Consider the following 12887-nt stretch of genomic DNA (forward strand, 5'->3'; position numbering starts at 1 on the left):
TCCTGGCCTCAAGTGATCTGCCCACCTTGGCCTCCCAAAGCGCTGGGATTACAGGCATGAGCCACTGCACCTGGCCTCTACATAAATTTATACATATACACATACATTAATATACTATTGAGATTGCTTTTAGATGGCATTAAATTATACATTTTTAAACTGATGCTTTTATATTATTGACTCTTTTAATCCATGAATATGGGCTAACTCCTTATATATTTATATCATTTTTAATTCCTCTTAATAAATGTGTTGAGGTTTTCTGTATCGAGGTCTTGTACATATTTTGAAAGGTTTATTCTCATATATTTGATGTTTCTGAATTTATTGTAAATGGTATAGGCTAAAATTTATATTTTCCAATTTTTAAATTAGTGGATATAAAAATATAACTTATTTTTGTATATTGCTCTTATAACCAGAAACTTTGCTAAGTTTATTTATTAATTATAATAACGTGACTGCTGATTCTTTTTTTTTTTTTTTTTTTAAGACAGAGTATCTCTCAGTCATGAAGGCTGTAGTGCAATGGCTCAATCATAGCTACTGGGCAACCTTGAAATCCTGGGTTCAGGGGATCCTCCTGCCTCAGCCTCCCAAGTAGCTGGGACTTCAGGCTCATGCCAGCATATCTGGCTTTTAAAATTTTTGTAGAGATGAGGTCTTGCCATGTTTCCCAGGCTGGTTTGGAACTCCTGCCTCAAGCCATCCTCCCACCTTGGCCTTCCAAAGTGCTAGAATTACAGGCATAAGCAACCACACCTGATACATAGAATTTTTGTACATATGCTTGTATTACTGCATCTTTGAAAAGACACATGATCTATTGATGTGGTTTGGATCTGTGTCCCAAAATCTCAAGTCAAACTGTAGTACCCAGTGGGAGGTGGGAGGTGGGAGGTGGCTGGACATGGGGGTGCATTTCTCATGAATGGTTCAGCATAATCCCCTTGGTGCTGTTTTCATGGTAGTAGTAAGTTCTTGCAAGATCTTGTTGTTTAAAAGCAGCACTTTGAGCCTTGCTGTCTCTTGCTCCTGCCATGTGAAACACCTCACTCCCTCTTTGCCTTCTGCCATGATTGGAAGCTTCTTGAGGTCTCCTTAGAAGTAGAAGCCACTATCCTTCCTGTATAGCCTGCAGAACCATGGTCAATTAAACCTCTTTTCTTCATAAATTATCCGGTCTCAGGTATTTCTTTAGAGCAGAGCAAGAACAGACTAATACAGCTATCTTTTATTTATAGCTGATTTTACAATTAGTCTATCTTTGGTTTTTAGCAGTTTTACTCCAGTATAGCAGAGTGTGAGCTTCTTTTAATTTATTCAGCTTGGGTTACACAGTGCTTCTTAAATCTGTGGCTTGATGTCTTTCATCAGTTTTAGAAAATTCTCAGTCTTTATCTCTTAAACATTGTTTTTGCCCCATTTTTCCTCTAATCTCTCTCTGATCCTCCCATGTTAAACCCTTTTAACTACAAGCCACATATCTTTTATTGTCATTATTGTAGCTACCATTCTTTTTATTCAATATGATCTAGACTGGATATTTCTATGGACCTGCTTCCAACTCACTAATTTTCTCTTTAGCTAAGTTCAATCTGCTGTTGAAACCTATCTGTTGAGTTCTTAATTTCAGAAATATATTTTGGATCTCAAATTTCCACTTAATTCTATTTAATAAATTTAAATTTCTGCTGAAATTCTCCATCTTGTAAAATATATTCTTGAATATATTAATCACAATTATTTGAAAGTCTGTCTGAAACTCTAACATCTTGGTCACCTTTAGGTCTATTTCTATTATCTTGTTTTTCTTGTAGCCTGTTTCTTAGATGTCTGTTAATTTTTAATTAAACTTCAAACATCATGCCCCCAAAATTTTAGAGGCTGGGTTCTCTCCTTCCCTCCTTCCAGAAAGAACTCACCTGATCTTCTTGAAGGCTGCAAGCAGCAAAGAAGCACATCACTTCAATCCAGTCAAAGGCTGAGCTGACTCATTGCTGTTTAGCAATCTTTGTAAGGCTTAGACTACCTCTGTTTTGTCTCCACTTCTAGGGTATAGTACTCCCAGAGCCTCAGCTGAGAGCCTGGGTTATTTCCTAAGATTCCCCTCCTTGGCACATCTGAGTGTAAACTGTTAGAAGCAGCTGCACCACATCTTAGATGCTTTGCTACTTAAAAAGTTCTTCCAACAGATGCCCTAAGTCATCACTCTTGAGTTCAAACTATGACAAATCCCTAGGGAGTGAACACAATGCAGCCAAGTTATTGGCTATGGTATAACAAAGGAGACTTGGCTCCAGTTCTCAGTACGTTCCTTATTTCCATCTGAGACTTCATCAGCCTAGCTTTCACTGTCCATATCAGTATCAGTATTTTTAGTCACAGGTATTTAGCCAGTCTCTAAGAAGTTCCAAACTTTCCCTTATCTTCCTGTCTTCTTCTGAGCCTTCCAAACTCTTCCAACCTTTGCCTGTTACCCAGTTCCAAGGCTGCGTTGACATTTTCAGGTATCTTTATGGCAATGCCCCATTCTTTGGTACCAGTTTTCTACATTAGGTCATTTTTGTGTTACTGCATAGAAACACCAGATGCTGGGTAATTGATAAAGAAAAGAGGTTTAACTGGCTCATGGTTCTGCAGGCTGTACAAGCACGGCACCAATTATCTGCTTGGCTTCTCATGAGGGCCCCAAGAAGCTTACAATCATGGTAGAAGGGAGTGGGAGCAGGCACATGGTGAGAGCAGGAGCAAGAGGGCAGCAACTTGTATAATATTAAATCTAATATTAAATCTTTGGTAAGCATGGTTACCAGTTCCAGCTCCAAACAACTCTACAATGTAGATTATTTCCTTTTCTCTGAAGGGGAAGCTGAGGCAACGCATGGATAAAAATATTGCCCAAAGTTCCAAAATTTGAGGCATGGTTGGAATTGAAACTTAATAGCCTAGGCATGGAAATCTCAGCTTGAAACTATGTTCTAATGAACAGAGAGCTTGGTTGAACCATTGTCCTTAACCAGCTGGGAACTGCAAATTACATGATTGGGAGGTGGAGGGGCAATTTACCACAAATTGTACCTTAGCAGAGTTCATCTGGATTTCTTTATTCTTGACATTTAAAGATTGTTCACATTTGATTGTGAAGCAGGCCAAGTGCACTTCTCCTTGCTTCCTTTTAAGAGGGAACCAAGACTGAGGGGCCTTTCAGCCTTAATGCTGCAACTTTCCCTCCTCACCCTCTCTCTGCTCAAATGATAGAAAATGGACTTGCTGTGTGGGAACCTTTTCTTACACATGGCAAAAGCCAACTCTACAAAGAAAGGAAGAAAGGCCCAGCTGGGAAGTTCAGAACAGCGCTGATCTCTGAGGAACAGTTTTATAAGCCCAGAGAATAATCACAGCTCTGACTTATAGAGGCCAGAAAAATGGTCCCTTTGGATTGGACATCCAAACAGCAGAAGTTCCTGGGGCTCTAGAAGGCAGTCAGCTCTCCTATGAACAGAAAGAAGCACAGCTGAGATGTCGTAACTGTCATTTCTCCATTTCTGCCCTGATTTGCTGTTGTCATTGATATTATTTTTATTTACAGAGAGGTTGGGCTTTGAAACATTTCATCAGGGGTTTCTAATCAGCTCAAAGATAACAGCTTTTGGTCTTGCCCCTCTACTTTTCACCGCCTCCTGCAGTTATCTCTTCAAAGACATTGATGAGAACAGCCTGAGGCTGCTCTTCTGGCTTTACCTTTAATAACTGCCCAACTCCAATGCTCTCTTCTCCATAGGTGTCTCCAGCTGTAGTGGACCTTGCTATGTGCCTCTCCCACTGTCTCTGCAAACTCAACATAAGATCATCAGTTTTCCTATGGGACTCCTGTCTCTCCTATTTCTTTGTTACTCTCATTCCCCCATACTCTGTGCTATATTATTTCCTAAGTCAGGTAAGGTCCAGATGAGGAGGAAGATAAAGTGCAAAATCCTTAACAGGTAACATCACCAGTGCTTTAACTTTCAGAAATCCTTCAAAGACAATGTAAACATCAACGCAGAAGATTGGAAATCCTGGGCATGCAGATCCATTGTGAGTCTGCATTCCGCTCTGCCTGCCAATATTCCTCCGCACCTGTGTCTGGGGGCCCGGAGCACTGCTCTTCACATCTCTAGTGATTCTCTATGAGTAAGCTGCCAGCAGCAAAAGACAGTGTGCTCTATCAGCGACGACAGGGACAGCCCTCACACAGCCAACGACCACTGCAGAAAGGGCCCCTCTGTGCTCATGGAGTCCAAGACCCAAATCTTTATGGATGGAGAAGCTGAGGCCCAGCAAGGCGAAGAGAGAGACTCAATCAAAACAGAACTGAAACTGGAACTCAGCCTCCTGGCTCACTGTTGACAGGGCTTAGTACAGTGTTTACAGATGTTTGGATTTCTTAGAGAACAAAGACATTGTACGAATGGTGGCTGCTGGATCACGACAAGAAAGGAGCATTAATTTAGAGGGTCCTAGTTCACCCATAATTACAAATCTTACGCAAAAGAGGATATACCAGTTTTACTTTGTTTCTTTTGTTTTGGAGACAGAGTCTCACTCTATTGCCCAAGCTAGAGTGCAGTGGTCTCTCTGCTCACTGCAGCCTTGAACTCTCCGGGCACAAGGGATCCTCCTACCTTAGCCTCCCAAGTATCTGGAAATACAGGTGTGCACCACCGTGCCTGGCTAATTTTTAAAAATTTTTCATAGAGATGGGATCTTGCCATGTTGCCCAGGCTGGTCTTGAACTCCTGGGCTCAAGTGATCCTCCTGCTTTGGCCTCCAAAAGTGCTGGTATTACAAGTGTGAACCACTATGCCCAGCTCAGTTTTACTTCTTAAATTCAAAATCTGTCAATACCAAATGGAATCTCAGTATCCATAACTTTTTCATATTTATGTAATATTGATCAAGGTTTTATTATGATAAAATATAACATAAAATTTACCATGAGCATTTTTTGTTTGTTTGTTTGTTTGTTTGTTTGTTTTTGAGATCGAGTTTCACTCTTGTTGCCCAGGCTGGAGTGCAATGATGCAATCTCGGCTCACTGCAACCTCTGCCTCCCAGATTCAAGCAATTCTCTTGCCTCAGCCTCCCGAATAGCTAGGATTACAGGCGCCCACCACCATACCCGACTAATTTTGTATTTTTAGTAGAGATGGGGTTTCTCCATGTTGGTCAGGCTGGTCTTGGACTCCCAACCTTAGGTGATCTGCCCACCTCAGCCTTTCAAAGTGCTGGGATTACAGGCATGAGTCACCGCACCTGCCTCATTTTAACATTTTTTTAGTATACAGTTCAGTGGCATTAAATACATTCATATGATAATGAAACCATCACCACTATCACCTTCTAGAACTTTATCATCATCTCAAACTGAAACTTCATATCCATGTAACAATAACTCCCCATTCTCCTCTCCCCGTGGCCCCTGGGAACTATTATTGTACTTTCTGTCTCTGAATTTTACTATTCCAGGTACTTCCTTTAAATGGAATCATATAATATCTGTCCTTTTGTGCCTGGCTTATTTCACTTAGCATAATGTTTTGAAAGTTCATTGACATTGTAGCATGTGTCAGAATTTCCTTCCTTTTTAAGAATGAATAATTCCACTGAACGTATATCCTATGTTTATACATTCATCCATCAATGGGCATTTGGGTTATTTCTCCCTTTTGGCTATTTTAAGTAGCACTGTAATGAACATGGGTGTGCTGATGAATGTTTTAAAAATACAGGGGTGCAACCTTATGACTCATAACTATGTGTAGACATAGCTGAAAGAGTAAATAGGTGCACCGAAGTCCCCATTCCACACAGAAGATCCACATCATCTTGATATCCTCCCCCTAGATTAAACCGTCAGTACCTGTAAAGATCAGTAGAGACCTCATAAGACCACAGAAGTAAAGAAAGAGGAGGAAGAAGAGAAGTAGGAGGGTGCTCACTTCACCAGCACATACACTAAAACTGGAGCCATATGGAGAAGTTTATCATGGTCCCTGTGCAAAGATGACACGCAATTAAGTGAATTAATGCAGAAACAGAAAACCAAATATCGCATGCTCTCACTTATAAGTGGGAGCCAAGTCTTGGAAACATACAGACGTAATGATGGGAACAACAGACACTGGGAACTCCAATAAGAGGGAGGGAGGGAGGGAGGGAAGGAGGGAGCAGGGGCAAGAGCTGTTAAATTTCCTATTGGGTACTTTGCTCACTATCTGGGTGGCAGGATTAAACTAAGCTCGAACCTCAGCATCATACAATATATCCTTGTAACAAATCTATACATGTGTTCTCTGAATCTGAAATGGAAATTATGAAAAAATAAAAGGAGGAGGAGGAAGGTAGGAAGAGGAGGAGGAAATTAAGAAAAGGGGAAGAAAGGAGGAGAAGAAGAGGAAAAATCCTTGACATTTGCCTAAAATCATGGGAAATTTTGAAGTCAGTTCTTGAAAAACAGATCCTGGTATCTAATGCACAGAACATTAGCCCTTGGGTTCCATCGCTGCCACTCCTACCCAAGAAGGTTCAAATGCCACGAACCCACTCCAGGAACTATTAGCTAGAGACTAGAGCTTTGAATAGGCTGAGTCAATTCTAAGGCAAGATGCGTTTAGCACTAAGAAAAACTCACAGAGGTTTACAGAGTCCTGTTCTACCTACATTTTACAACATGTAAGCCCTTTGATCTAACTCATTATGGGTTTAGAAAGACAGCAGGAAACACACGTTGCTGTTTCTCCTTTACTCTACCTCCTCTTTCCTTTCATTTACCCAGAGTGGAATGAATTAACTCTAAGATTCTACCTAGAGGCTCTAAACAGTTACTTTAGGGCCAGGCATGTTGGCTAATGTCTATAATCCCAATGCTTTGAGCGGGGAGAACAGTTTGAACCCAGGAGTTCAAGATTAGCCTGGGAACCAAAGCAAGAGCCCATCTCTACAAAAATTAATTTAAAAAATTAGCCAGGTTGGCTGGGTGTGGTGGCTCTCGCCTGTAATCAATTCCAGCACTTTGGGAGGCCGAAGTGGGCAGATCACCTGAGGTCAGGAGTTCAACACCAGCCTGGCCAACATGGTGAAACCCTCTCTACTAAAAATATAAAAAATTAACTTGGTATAGTGGTTCACACCTATAATCCCAGCTACTCAGGAGGCTGAGACAGGCGGCTCATTTGAACCCGGAAGACAAAGGCTGCAGTGAGCTGAACTTGTGCCACTGCACTGCAGCCTGGGTGACAGAGTAAGACTCTGTTAAAAAAAAAAATTCGCTAAGCATAGTGCTGCACATCTGCAGTCCCTGCTACTCAGGAGGCTGAAGTGGGCAGATCGCTTGAGCCCAGGAATTCAAGGCAGCAGTGAGTTACAATCACGTCACTACACTCCAGCCTGGATGACAGAGACCTTGCCTCTAAAAATGAAATAAAATAAAAGGCTCTTTTAGAATAAATAACATAGTACTGTCAAACTCACTTTTGCAGCAAATACATCAAAATACAGTGCATTTTGAAGGGCCTGTCTCTGTGCTTAAAGTTGTCAAGAGCTTAAGAAACTCAGTGGAAGCCTAAATGGGTCATTGTCATCTGCTGGAATCGTATGTGGATAGGATGATTATGCTAGCAGCAATGGTTAGGGTTCACACACTGCAACCTTGGCTTAGGTGAAGCTTTTATTTTTATTATTACTTTTTCTGTTGAAGCCGGTGCAGACTTTGTTTTCCTAGACCATTTGAGAGGAAGTCACTGGCATGATGCTTATCACCCTGACCAGGGCAGGCAGCGGGGCCAGAGGACTTGCTGTTGAACACACAGTAAGATGTTCATGGGAACCTGCAGAAATAAATGCAGGAACCAGGAGGGCAGCTGAAAAATCAATGAGTGTATAACTGTCATTGTTGCCCTGGTTTCACTTCCACCCTATTGCAATGCAATTGACATCTGTAAATGATCTCCAAGTTACATCTTTTCCAATTCAGCTTTCTGTGAAACCCAACAGTAATCTTTTTTTTTTTTTTTTTTTTTTTTTTAAAAAAATTTTTTTTTTTTTTTTTTTTTTTTTTTTTCTTTTTTTTTTTTTTTTTTTTTTTTTTAAGACAGAATCTTGCTCTGTCACCTAGGCTGCAGTGCAGTGGCACAATCTCCGCTCACTGTAACTCCCACCCCCGGGGTTCCAGCGATTCTCATGCCTCAGCCTCCTGAGTAGCTGGGATTACAGGTGCGTGCCACCACACTCAGCTAATTTTGGTATTTTTAGTAGATATGGGATTTTGCCGTGTTGGCCAGGCTGGTCTCAAACTCCTGGCCTCAAGCGATCTGCCCGCCTCAGCCTCCCGAAGTGCTGGGATTATAGTGGTGAGCCACTGCACCTAGCCCCCTACAATAATCTTAAAGGAGTTAATTTGCCAGCTTACAAACCACTGGTGTTTCGCCGTGCCAAAATCCTCCCATATAAAGCTGCAGTGGTTGCTTGGCACTTAAGGCTCTTTGTGCCAGAGCCTTAAACTACTCTGGCTCTATGAAACGGAGGTTGTGTAGTGTAGGGATTTTAGTGCTTACCTCTTAAACCTAGTTCTACCATGTCCAGCTATGTGGCCTTCAGCAAGCCTCTAAACCTCCAGGTGCCTCAGTTTCCTTAACTGTTAAATGGGGATAATAATAGGACCTACCTCGCTGAGCTTTCATTGGAATTATATTTATGATATATAAAACACTAAAATGGTGTAAGCAGTGATGGGCATGGTGACTCACACCTATAATCCTAGTGCATTGGGAGACCAAGGCAGGAGGATGGCTTGAGGCCAGGAGTCTGAGACCTGTCCTGTCTATAATAATAAAAAATAAAAAAATTCATGGGGCATGGTGGCCCATGTTTGTGATCCCAGCTACTCAGAAGGCTGAGGTGGGAGGATTGCTTGAATTCAGGAGTTTGAGGCTCCAGTGAGCTGTGATCCCACCACTGCACTCCAGACTTTGTGACAGAGCAAGACCCTGTCTCTAAAAAAAAAAAAAAGGTTATTATTTAATGTCACTCTACTTCAAGCAGCCGTGAGGCAAACCTGACCTGTCAGTCCTCAAATATCATCACTGGGCTCTATTACGGCATGAGCTCTTCTGCTGCAAGGACTGCCCAGTGCCAGTCTCACAATTTGGTTCTTACCCATTGATGTGCTTTGGATTTGTGTCCCCACCCAAATCTCATGCTGAATTGGAGGAGGGGCCTGGTGGAAGGTGATTGGATATGGGGGCAGATTTCCCCCTTGCTGTTCTTATGATAGTGAGTGAGTTCTCATGAGATCTGATGGTTTAAAAGTGTGTGGCACTTCCCCCTTCGCTCTCTGTCTCTTCTGCTCTGCCTGGTAAGACGTGCTTGCCTCCCCTTCACTTTCCACCATGCCTGTAAGTTTCCTGAGGCCTCCCAACCATGCTTCCTGTTAAGCTTGTGGAGCTATGAGTCAATCAAACCTCTTTTCTTCATAAATTACCCAGTCTCTTTATAGCAGTGTGAAAATAGAGTAATACACCCGTCCTTCAAGGTCTGGCTCAAACCTTATTAACCCCACACATCTTTTTTTGCTCCCTTTTGTCCCTTAGGGATCCTTTTGTATGAATCTCATGCTGTTTGATGTTACAGTTACTATAATCAAGGCTTTCATGAGAGGGAAAATAAAAGTGCTTCACATGTTGTAAAGTATGACACAGATATGATTTTTTTTTTTTAAGACAGAGTCTCACTCTGTCACCCCAGCTGGAGTGCAGTGGCACTGTGTTGGCTCACTGTAGCCTCCGTCTCCTGGATTCAAGCAATTCTCCTGCCTTAGCTTCTCAAGTAGCTGGGATTATAGGCACCTACCACCATGCCGGGCTACTTTTTATATTTTTAGTAGAGACAGGGTTTCACCATGTTGTCCAGGCTGGTCTCAAACTCCTGACCTCAGGTGATCCACTCACCTCAGTCTCCCAAAGGGCTGGGATTACAGGGGTGAGCCACTGCCAATGTGATTTTACTGACAACAGTGATACCATCTTATCTCCACCCCGTAACTATGTGTGGCATGAGTTCAGGGGTCACATCTATTATCTTTGTTTTTCCCGTAGTGGCTTTCTATGATAAAATTTGTCAGCATTTAAAAAAAAATTTAGGATGGGTTCTTACTATGTTGACGAGGCTGGTCTAAAACTCCTGGGCTCAAGGAATCCTCCCACCCAGCTTCCCAAAGTGCTAGGATTACAGATGTGAGCCACTGCGCTCCATCAAACATTTTCAGTGGATGAGAAAATGATTACTACTGTAGGGTGAGCTGGTTTACCAGGTGGATTTTCTGTAGAGAGGTCACTGAGGTGATGGAAAGCATGACGCAGATTTGTTACAGGAAAATACAGAATACGCTCAGATCATGGGTATTTTCCAGGAGGTCACTGCAGAAATCTCTAAGAAGCCAGTGGGTGGGCAAGTCAGGAGGCTGTTCAGCCTCTCTCAAGGTTTCTTTTGAGCTTTCTTTTCAACTTAAACCAGGGAAATGCTCCCTGCCTTGCTTCCCACTTTCTATATCAAAGCTTTTCTCTCTCACCTAGTTTTCCTGGTGTCTACATGTGTCAGTTACCACACTTGGATGTAGGCAACAGAAAATGACTTTGTCTCACTCAATCTAAAGAAAATGTACTAGAAGTATAGCGGAGGCTCACAGAACAAAAAGAAGCCAGGCTGCAGGCTTGGAAAACCACTGGAGTTGGGTAGGAGAGCTCTAGAGCCTAGGCATTGGGAGCCACAGCCACCATTAGGCCACAGGGAGAGCCAGTGACTGCTGCTCCTAGAAGTTGTGTTCCTTACATCTTTGATTCAGCTGCCAAGTTAAAGTCCCAGGGGAGAACATCTGATTGGCCAGTCTGGTTTGCAGGCTCATGCCAGGCTGCAGTGGGAGGGGAAGTGGAAGATCTGATCCTTTTGGCTTCTGTCCTAGGAAGCAGGCACTATGTCCTATCAGAGCTACACACAGCAAGGTAAAGGCAACTCTCTGAAAGGGAAGGCGCTTTCAGGAGTCGCCTTGACTCGAGAAGGGGAACTGGATGCTAATGGCTGAGTGACCAAAAATCAGCCACCACACCATGCTTCTGGGTTTGTGTCTGGGTTCTCTCTTTTAGTCTAGTCTACCTGGATGGATGACTCACTTGCACAACTACTTGTATCGTGATTCTGCTTCTCCCCAGGAGGCTGCCCTTCTTTCTTGGTGGCATGTGCTGCTGCCTGCAAGCAAAGGATACCACAGCCCATGGTCCTGGGATGCTGAAACCCAGCAGGCCCAGTGCTCTGTGCTCATACCTATCTGGAGGAATGGGAGAGATGAGACAGAGGGTGCATGCTGGGCCTGTAGCCTGGAGCTCAGCACACTGGAAGGTCAGAGCAGAGAGAGGTTGCAAAAACAAGTAAAATAAACTAAGTTAGCCCTGCAGCCATACTACTCCATCTCTCACCCACTGGGCTCTTAGCGCCAAGGAGAGCAGAGAGGTGTCAGGAAGAGCTATCTTCATTTTAACCTCTATTGTCTGGAGCCACTATCTGCAATAGCATCTATGTGAACGGAACAATGAAAAGCAAGGGGCAGTTTGCTAGGCAGAGTCATTTCTGAGAACGTTCTCCTCTTTTACCATGATACAAGACAGGGACTGCCCTCTTTCTGTCCATGGTCTTTGTCATCTGCCTGTGACACCTGGAACTGTGACAGCCATCTTGTGACTATGAAGGAACAAGCCTGAAGACAAAAGCCTACTCCCTGAGGATGCCAGAGAAAAAGGGACTCAGACTGGATCTTAATGATGTTGCTGGTGTGTTGCATCAACCAACCTTGGAACTTGGAAAGTCTTCCAGACTTTCTGGTCCATCAGACAATATACTTCATTCCTGTTGAAGATGAAAGTAGTTCTGATTTCCGTTACAACTGAAATCATCCTACCTGATACAGCCTTCTAGCCACTCTTCTAAGCACTGGGCACAATCTAAGACCTGCTGACATCATCCAACTGTGAAGTGGGAGCCTACAAAGGGAAATTCTCCCCATCCAAAAAAGTAGAAGGCTTTCTGCAGCTGCACAGTGAATGCATGCCTCAGGCCAGCCCTCCTATTCCTTATCCTTTGTCTTTTTTGGACAAGAATCATGTAATTTGGGACCATAGATATTGGGTAATTACTATGGCAATGATTAGGGATTCACTTCAGGAATAAGGAAATATAATTATAGTTCCATTTCAGCTTGTTTCCATGACAACAGGGGCAACTGCAATTGATCAGCAGTTTTCTTCCTAAACAGATCCGTGAGTCTCATTCAAATGAAATGTTAAAGAGCAATTAAATATCCTCATCATGCAAGCTAGAGTTGCTGGAAGAGACTGGAGTCAGATTATCTGACTTAGAGGCTCATCCTGAACTTGGGTATTTTATCAAAATACACGGCACTCGACAGGCTATAGTGTACCAAATTATCTGTTAATTATCAGAGAAACAGGGTACGTCACACAAATTCAAGGAAATGGAGGAAAATTTGGAATCTCAAATGGAGAATCTTAGAATTGGAAGTCAGCGGGTCATCCACTCCAGTCTGTAGGCTCAGTCCTGTGTCTATACCACCTAGAACAAGCGATCTTCTAACTTGCCTCTAAAGCCCACTTCACAGGCTTCCAGGCTATTTATTCCACTCATCCATTTCCCCATGTGGAGAAAGATCTTTTCATGAACCTCTGTAGCTGTCATTTGAACCAATCTTCCTCTTGGTTCATGCTCTGGAAATAGTAGTCATCAACACTCTCTTGATCTCAATACTAACATTACCCTGCTTTTTTTTTTTTTTTTTTTTT

General features: G+C 42.7%; 1 protein-coding gene and 1 non-coding gene across 4 annotated transcripts in view; one reads left to right on the forward strand and one right to left on the reverse strand.

The window, feature by feature from the left end:
- Positions 1-12887, reverse strand: part of CRACD (capping protein inhibiting regulator of actin dynamics) — a 157982-nt gene that overhangs the window by 33872 nt on the left and 111223 nt on the right. The gene's annotated exons all lie outside the window — the stretch shown is intronic.
- On the forward strand, positions 5977-6083 carry LOC119469506. Its single transcript, XR_005198327.1, has one exon. It is a non-coding gene; the product is annotated as a U6 spliceosomal RNA (small nuclear RNA).

The sequence above is a fragment of the Cebus imitator genome, unplaced genomic scaffold, assembly GCF_001604975.1.
Source record: "Cebus imitator isolate Cc_AM_T3 unplaced genomic scaffold, Cebus_imitator-1.0 Scaffold682, whole genome shotgun sequence".
In the NCBI taxonomy this organism is placed as follows: Eukaryota; Metazoa; Chordata; class Mammalia; order Primates; family Cebidae; genus Cebus; species Cebus imitator.